The following is an 8275-nucleotide window of genomic DNA, read 5'->3' on the forward strand; positions in this document are numbered from 1 at the left end:
ACTTGAACCCAGACTTCTGACCACCAGAACCACAAGATTGCAAATTTGTGTTGTTTCTAGTCACTAAGTTGGTGATAATTTGTTAAAAAAGCAATAGAAAAGTTAATAGAACCCAAAGGGGTACCATATTTTCAGAACATTGTCAATGCAGAATTATTGGGGGATTACGGTTATGAAGACAATTGAATAATGTCTATGATAAATGTCAAGATGAAGCACACACAAACATATCCGCTCTATTCAAGAGTTCAACAAACCCTTACTTGTTGAATTTAATGAAGTGAAAAGCTTCATCTACCCCCGGGAAAGGTGAGGCAAGGTTCATTAACAATTATATTTACTGGAAAAGGAAGAGCTGAGTCACTACGCCCGAAGCATGAAAACATCTTCAGTCATTCTGCAGACTTCAGAATCTTACAAACAGAAATAGATGCCCTTGTCTGCATGAGCTCCTTCCTGATCTTTCAGGAGCTTTGATCTCATGCCCCAAATGGAAGAAATTATTTTTGCTAGTGAAGGAAATAATTTCTTTCTTTATTTCTTTTTCTTTTCCTTTTTGAGCCAGAATTTCACTCTGGTGCCCTGACTAGAGTGCTGTGGCATTGTAGCTCACAGCAACCTCTAGTTCTTGGGCTCAGGCAATCCTCTTGCCTCAGTTTTTCTATTTTTTTTTTTTTTAGTAGAGATGTGGTCTTGTTCTTGCTCAGGCTGGTCTTGAACTCTTCAGCTCAAGAGATCCACCCACCTCGGCCTCCCAGACAGCTGGGATTGCAGGCATGAACTACCACACCCAGCCCAAGAAATAATTTCAATTCGATTCAATCTGTAAGGTAAGAGGGTTATTACACATAGGAAACGTAGTGGGCCACTGAAGTTCACAGAGTGAAGAACCCAGGATTCCTTCTGTGTCTTTTTCTAAAGTGCTGCTACTTCCACTCATAAGAAGTGTTTTCATTTTATATCTATGGGCATTTGATATCATAGTAGTGACTTCATGGTTTAATATTTTCTTCCAAAGTATAAAAATGTCTTATGCTTTGAAACACATCCGCTAAAGAAAAGACTTTTGCAGTGGGAGGTGTACTGACATCAAAACATGGAAGAAAAAGCAAATCAGTTGGCCAAATAGTAGTTAGGTTGAAAATGGCTCAACACGAGGGGAGAAAGAAACTAAAGATAAAGGTATTACAAACAGAACATAACCTCGGCTTACCCCCATGCTGTCAAACAGCAAATTGCCCTTGTCCTTATCCTTTCCCTCTGCCCATTGCTGAGAATGCAGGAATCAACGCTGGGTCCTGCCAACTTCACATCCCTGCCGCAGACCCTGTACCTCCTCCCTCATCAGAACCCAACTGCTAAGACTTCTCATTTTCCTCCTTCTACACTTCAGCTAGTCTTACTGGGAAGGAGCTCATAAACTAATACATACATAATTTGTTACATGTGATGTTACATTACCTTGGGACTGTCTTCTCCCTACAGAAGAGAATAATGATTCTGATGACTGAGTTTTCCCCCTAGGTTTCCATCCATGGACCCACACATAAGTTTCTGTGTCACTGACAAATCAATTCCATACATTCATGTTGGAAGGCAGCCATGAAGATGGAACCTGGGAGGTGGAGGAAAAAGGAAAAAGGTTAAGTTAATCTTCAAAATAAACAGATAAGAGAATTTTTGGAAATGTAGGGCAAATGAAAGGTGTTGGAGTAGGGTGGGCAGAAGATAATTGAGGAAGAGGAAGAAAAAAGTAACAGATTTGTTTCTGGGAGATTGGTAAAGAACTGGCTTTAATTTTTTTGTTTGTTTGGAGACAAAGTTGTTCTCTGTCATCCAGGTACAATCATAGCTCACTGCAACCTCCAATTCTTGGGCTCAAGTGATCCTCCTGTCTCAGCTTCCCTAGTAGCTGGAACTACAGGCATGAGCCACCATACTCAGATAATTTTATTTTTTATGTATGCATTTATTTGGTAGAGATAAAGTCTCACAGTGTGCTCAGGCTGGTCTTAAACTCCTGGCCTCAAGTGATCCTTCCACCTTGGTCCTCCAAAGTGCTGGGATTACAAGTGTGAGTGATCAAACCCTGCCAACTTTGATAGTTTTTTTTGTTTTTTTTTTTTTGAGACAGAGTCTCATTCTGTCACTCTTGGTAGAGTGCCATGGCGTTACACCTCACAGCAACCTCCAACTCCTGGGCTAAAGTGATTCTCCTGCCTCAGCCTCCTGAGCATCTGGCACTACAGGCACCCACCACAACACCCAGCTATTTTTTGTTGCAGGTGCCACTGCTGTTTTAGCTGGTCAGGGCCGGGTTCGAACCCACCACCCTCAGTATATGGGGCCAGTGCCCGACCCACTGAGTCACAGCTGCTGCCCAACTTTGATAGTTTTTTAAAAACACAAAAATTAGAATGTAATCCCATTTTTATTACTAATGGTCATTTGGTCCTGGCTTCTATGAATGAGACTGTCTACATAGACCGGACCATACAAATCAGAGGTTAAAATGGTTATACAACAAGTTTAGAGTGTCTAATTCATCTCCATTTTTCCAAGACTCCCCTAATGTTAGCACTGAATGCCTGGGAGCCTTCAGTCTTTGTCAACTTGGGATGATTGCTTACTTTAAATTTTAGTGAAAAATAATGGCTTCATGGGTTACATTTCCTGGAAAAACAGTAAACCTCTTGTTTTTTCTCAGAAAGGTTGCAAAGGTTGAATAAGAAATTGTGATGGCATTTGCCCTTCAGTGGTGTCCATAGAAATACTATCTTTTTTTCTTTCTTTCTTTCTTTTTTTTTTTTTTTTTTTTTTTTTTTTGCAGTTTTTGGCCGGGGCTGGGTTTGAACCCACATCTGGCATATGGGACCAGTGCCCTACCCTGTTGAGCCATAGGCACTACCCAAAATACTATCTTTACTGTGGTGAAATGTATACACTTACAGTATCTTTTTCTAGAGTTGCAATTTTCTCTCTCTCCTGCTTGCAAAAAAAGACAAATACACTACTATTCAGAAAAAGAGATGGGGGGTGGAAATTAATGAAAAAGAAGGAGAAAGAGGAGGAGAAGAGAAAGAAATAGAAGGATAAAATAATGAAGTGTGTGTGTTTATATATGTTTATATGTGAGATAGTCTCGAATCTGAACCAGAAGTTCTTATCTGGGGAGAATTTCATTCTCCAGGGGGTATTAAGCAATATCCGGGGATATTTTGGGTTGTCACAACTGAAAGGGGTACATTACTGGCATCTAATAGATACAGGGTAAGGATCCTCTATCCTATGATGTACAGAACAAGCTCTCCACAACAAAGAATCGTCTAGCGCCAAGTGTCAATAGTGCCAAAATTGAGAAACCTTTCCCTAAAAGAATGCATCATTAGTAATGAATTAATACATTTCAGAAAATGTATAGGAGGAGAGTTCGGGGTGCAGCCTTCCAGTTTACCCTTAAATCACACTATATATTGACACTTAAAATACTAGCTGTTTTGGTGTCTAAAATGATACTGCTAGCATATAAGCAGAATAATAAAAGAACATAGGCAAAAAGAAAGAAATAGATGTCAATTTCTTTCATTTAGTTGCTCCAGGCTCAGAAAAAAAAAAAAAAAAAAACATGGATGTAGAAAATAATACTTTTCTCAAAGGTTTTCTCTTGTTAGGACAAATAGGTGTATCCCAATTGACTCAGAATCTATAAAAGATGTTGTTAAATTGAATAGAATAAGCAATTAGGAGATGTGAAGTTTGCCTTATGAATGACAGCACCAGCTGATTTATTCACTCAACGAGCACATTTCTTCACGGCAGGATTCTTGCAGGAACCAGGCATGCAAGGATGAACATGATACACTGAGGGTACAAAAAATACAATTCTTTATTGAAGGTGAACATTGTGTCATAGGAGCACAGCAAGGGAGGGACTCATCATACTTGAAAAATTCATCTCGGAATAGGTAAAATGCTCTCTGGGCCTGGAAAGATGAGTCAATAGAAGTAAATAATCCACCAGAGAAAAACAAGATAAGGACAGTCCAGGCCAAGGTTGCAATGTGCAGATCCCGGGGGCTTTAAGAGGTGAATACCTCGATCTTTGAGTAGGTCCTCTTCCCAGCTCACGGATATCATGGAGAAAAGAAAGAAGAGACTATGAATCAGAAATCTAGAAAAATGGGTATCATGGAGAAAAGAAAGAAGAGACTGTGAATCAGAAATCTAGAAAACAAAATTACTAGAATGCCTTTAAACCATTTCTCAAGACAAACAGCTTATTTATTCTTCCCATGACTGTCTTCTCCCAGTGTGGGTCTCAGCCCCTATGTTCTTCTTTCTCTGCATATTTCAGGTTCCAGCATATATCCCTTAGACCAAAGAAATGCTTCTGTCTTTGTGCTATGCACAGTTTATATCATTTAACATTCACTTGTAACTTTGTTATAGTGACACCTTCTCCTGGGTATAAATCATATGAGGTCTAACAATTAAGTCTGCAAACTCATCCTAGAAAAAGTGCTGCACACCTCCTCACTGGTGAGTGTCAGTATGGTCACCTTTGATGTCCTCCCCTGGGGAAGCTATGCACCTAGTTCACCCTTCAAAGCAATTTTGGAACTCTTTTTCTGGAATGACCAACAGAGTTGTCATCATATCACCCTCGATTTCCCAAATGTCATAAAATGTCTTCCTTTCAATATTTCCTTTATTTTCAGGTAAGGAAAAAAGTCATTGGGAGGCAGGGCATGGTGGCGTATGCCTGTAATCCCAGCACTCTGGGAGGCGAGGTAAGTGGATTACTTGAGGTCAGACGTTCAAGAGCAGCCTGAGCAAGAACAAGACCCCATCTCTAAAAATAGCTGGGCATTATGGTGGGTACCTATAGGCCCAGCTACTTGAGAGGCTGAGGCAAGAGGATTGCATGAGCCCAAGAATTTGAGGTTGCTGTGAGCTATGACACCACAACACTTTGCCAAGGGCATCACAGTGAGACTCTGTCTCACACACACACACACACACACACAAAAGTCAATTGGGGACATATCAGGTGAGTAGGGAGGGTTCCAATATAGTTATTTATTTACTGGCTAAAAACTTCCTCAGGGACAGTGCCATGTTAGCTGGTGCATCATTGTAATACAAGAGACATGAGTTCTTAGCCAAGATTTTCAGTTAAGATTTTCCTAGCTGTTTCTCTATAGATGTTTACTTGGTCTGCTGTGTTTCTCACAGTCAGTCAATGATTTTGATGCACAACTCAATGAATTTTTTCAATGATTTTGTCAGTTCTGCTTGTTACTGGATGCCCTGATCTCTCTTATCAGTTATACTGTCTCTCCCTTGAGAAAAACATTTAATGCATTTGTACACTGCCATTTTCTTCATGGCATTATCCCCACAAACTTGGACTAACATGTCCCTGATTTCATGTCACTCTTGCCACTTGTTGCAGGTTACCATATTAGACAAGAAAAGTCTAAAGGAGAAAGCATCTTGCTCTAGGACCCAGCTAGTACCAAGTGCAGCGAGAGTCTGGGCCTGGGCCTGGCTGATCCTCCTCTTCCTTTTGCCCCCACTATGTCTGCAAGACAGGATGCGATGTGTGAATGGCTCCTTACACACCTTCCTGCTGCCACCTGAAACCAACCAACCGTTCTCACCCAGTGTGGGGAACCTAATTTGTTATTCTAGCAGGACTATGACAGAGAAAGTTAAGGCCTAAAACTTTCAGTCCTGGTGGGGTGTGGTGGCTAACGCCTGTAACCCTAGCACCTTGGAAGACCGAGAAGGGTGGATTGCTTGAGTTCAGGAGTTAAATATCAGTCTAAGAGCAAGACCTCATCTCTAAAAACTAGGTGGGCATTGTGGTGGGCACCTGTTTCCCAGCTACTCAGGAGGCTGAGGCAAGAGGATTCTTTAAGCCCAAGAGTTTGAGGTTGCTATGAGCTATGACACCATGGCACTCTACCAAGGGCATCAAAGTAAGACTCAGCCTCAAAAGAAAAAAAAAAAAAGAAAGAAAGTAAAAGAAAAAAAAGAAAGAAAAATTCAGTCCAAAAAAGAATTTCCAACATTTCACATATATTTGAAGATAATCAGAGACTACAGGGTTAGTGTTTTCTTATACATCCACAGCTAACATTGACCCTGGTAGACTATTTTTTGGAAATAACTCTTTTGGTGCTAATCTCAAGTTGAATGACTTTGTATGATCATACGTTGGTTTGTGGGTAAGACGAGATGAACAATTTTATTTGGGTGCCTTTCTCCCTCCTCAGGACTCGTCAAACCAGCTGGAAGGTGGGAGTTCCTCAGCAACTTTCAGGCCAGCCTAGAGAAAGGATTTCAGTCAACACATTATTTCCTAGTCCTGATTTTTCTCTACCAAATTCTGCCCGAGATGACTTTCTTTCAGTTTAGCCAAGGGCTAGGAATGGGTCTAGAGAGGGGAAGTCTTTACACACCATGCCCAGCTAAATATTTCATTTTTTTTTTTTGTAGAGATAAGGTCTCACTTCTTGTTCAGGCTGGTCTCAAACTTCTATCTTCAAGTGATTCTGCTGCCTTACTCTCTCAAAGTGCTAGGATTACAGGCATGAGCCACCCTACATTTTAAAGGAGGAAAATAAAAAAAGAAAGAAAAGAAAAACAAAGAAGAGGCAAAGCTAGCTGCTTCACACAAACATTCGATACCACAGCTGTTCACTGTCCTCTTGCCCCAGTGGAAACTGGCTTTCTCCCAGCCCTTGAATGATGCTTTCCTTGTCTCTCTAGCTTATTCTGACAGCTGTAACCTTGCAGTGATTACAAGGCAAGATTTTGAGAAATGTTCAGTGAGCTCTGAGATAGCGTGTCCAGTACTTTACTCAGTTATGATCAAAGCTGTACTTTTCTTAAACATGGTATAACAGCCATAATAGGTAAAGTTTTACAAATGCATCCTCATAGTACCACCCAGTGAGGAAGATTATATTTATTGTTCTCATTCTACAGGAAAGTGAGACCCAGCCCTGTGTCCAAATCAACTTTCTGACTTCAAGACCTTTTCTCTAAACCCGAGGATTCTAAAATGTCTTCACATCACAAGGATAGTTGGTCTCAAACCTTGATTTCCAAGTAGCCAGCTCAGAGATTTTGATTGAGTAAAGGTGCAGTGGAGCCCAATAAAGGTGCAGTGGAGCCCATCTTTTCTTAACAGATGTCTTTGATAAAGCAAAGGTTTAAGTCCCCATGATGTTACTCTACAATTCTGCTTGGCACAGCCCTCTCTCACTTCCCTGTTCTGATGAATCACTCATTCAGCTGGGTTCTCAGAGCACTCTCTTCTCATGCCTGGTACAGCAGGAAACCATCTTGTGTTAAAATTAGCTGTTCTTAACTCTGTGACCCTGCCCAGATGAGGACCTCCTCAATGCCCATGATCCTATTTCTTTTTTATCTCTTTTCCTTGAATTGCTCCTTCCACTGATCTTTATACAGATAGGTTCTCCAGACCATTTGGGCCTCTACTTAAACTTCCCTGTGAGATAAGCCTTTCTGATGATCTAATAAGGAAGTCCACTACTTATTTCTGTCATTTACCCTATTTCTCCATCTAACAGAAAGCACGTTGATCAGCACAGTTGGGCATCAAACCAAAAAAGAGGCAGGAAACATTTTTTGAGGAAGTTGGCAAATAATTATTTTTAAACTACAAGAGTCATCTGAAAAATATCAGGATCTTGCGGGTCTCCTCCCTCTCACATTACAAATTCATAGAACTTCTGTAAGTTGACCACACAAGGGAATCTAACAAACCGGTCAACGTAAGGAACTATGTTCTGCTCTATGGAAATTAGGTCAACTTAAGGAGGTGGTGAACTATGGAGGTTCTACTGTATTATCTTTGCATAGAATTATATATGGTACATGGGCTTCATAATATTTTGGGACTCTGAGTCTCTAAAGTTTTTAATCTGGCGTGTTGCACAGTACCTGTTTATCCATATCTTTGTTTTCCAAACATTTTGAAAATAAATTGGACAGTTACTACCCAGTTTCATCTTGAGGTGGTAAACAGAACACAAAAAAGAAGAGAAAGAACACTGAACTGATATTTTATTTTTGTTTTTATTTTTATTATTTTACTTCTTTTTTTGAGACAGAGTCTTCCTTAGGCACTCTTAGTAGAGTGCTATAGCATCTTAGCTCTCAGTAACCTCAAACTCTTGGGTTCAAGTGATCCTCTTGCCTCAGCCTCCCAAGTAGCTGGGACTACAGGTGTCCACCAAAA

At 40.4% G+C, this 8275-nt stretch overlaps 1 long non-coding RNA gene across 1 annotated transcript in view; it reads right to left on the reverse strand.

Annotated features, from left to right (window-relative positions):
- Positions 1 to 1467: 1467 nt before the first annotated feature.
- The window catches only part of LOC111723216, a 36328-nt gene continuing 29520 nt past the window's right edge, over positions 1468 to 8275 (reverse strand). Inside the window, exon 3 of the long non-coding RNA XR_002771802.1 lies at positions 1468 to 1615. This is a non-coding gene — a long non-coding RNA (uncharacterized LOC111723216). The remainder of the gene's footprint in view (positions 1616 to 8275) is intronic.

Source organism: Otolemur garnettii, unplaced genomic scaffold (genome assembly GCF_000181295.1).
Source record: "Otolemur garnettii isolate 467f Iridium unplaced genomic scaffold, OtoGar3 scaffold00009, whole genome shotgun sequence".
Lineage (NCBI taxonomy): Eukaryota > Metazoa > Chordata > Mammalia > Primates > Galagidae > Otolemur > Otolemur garnettii.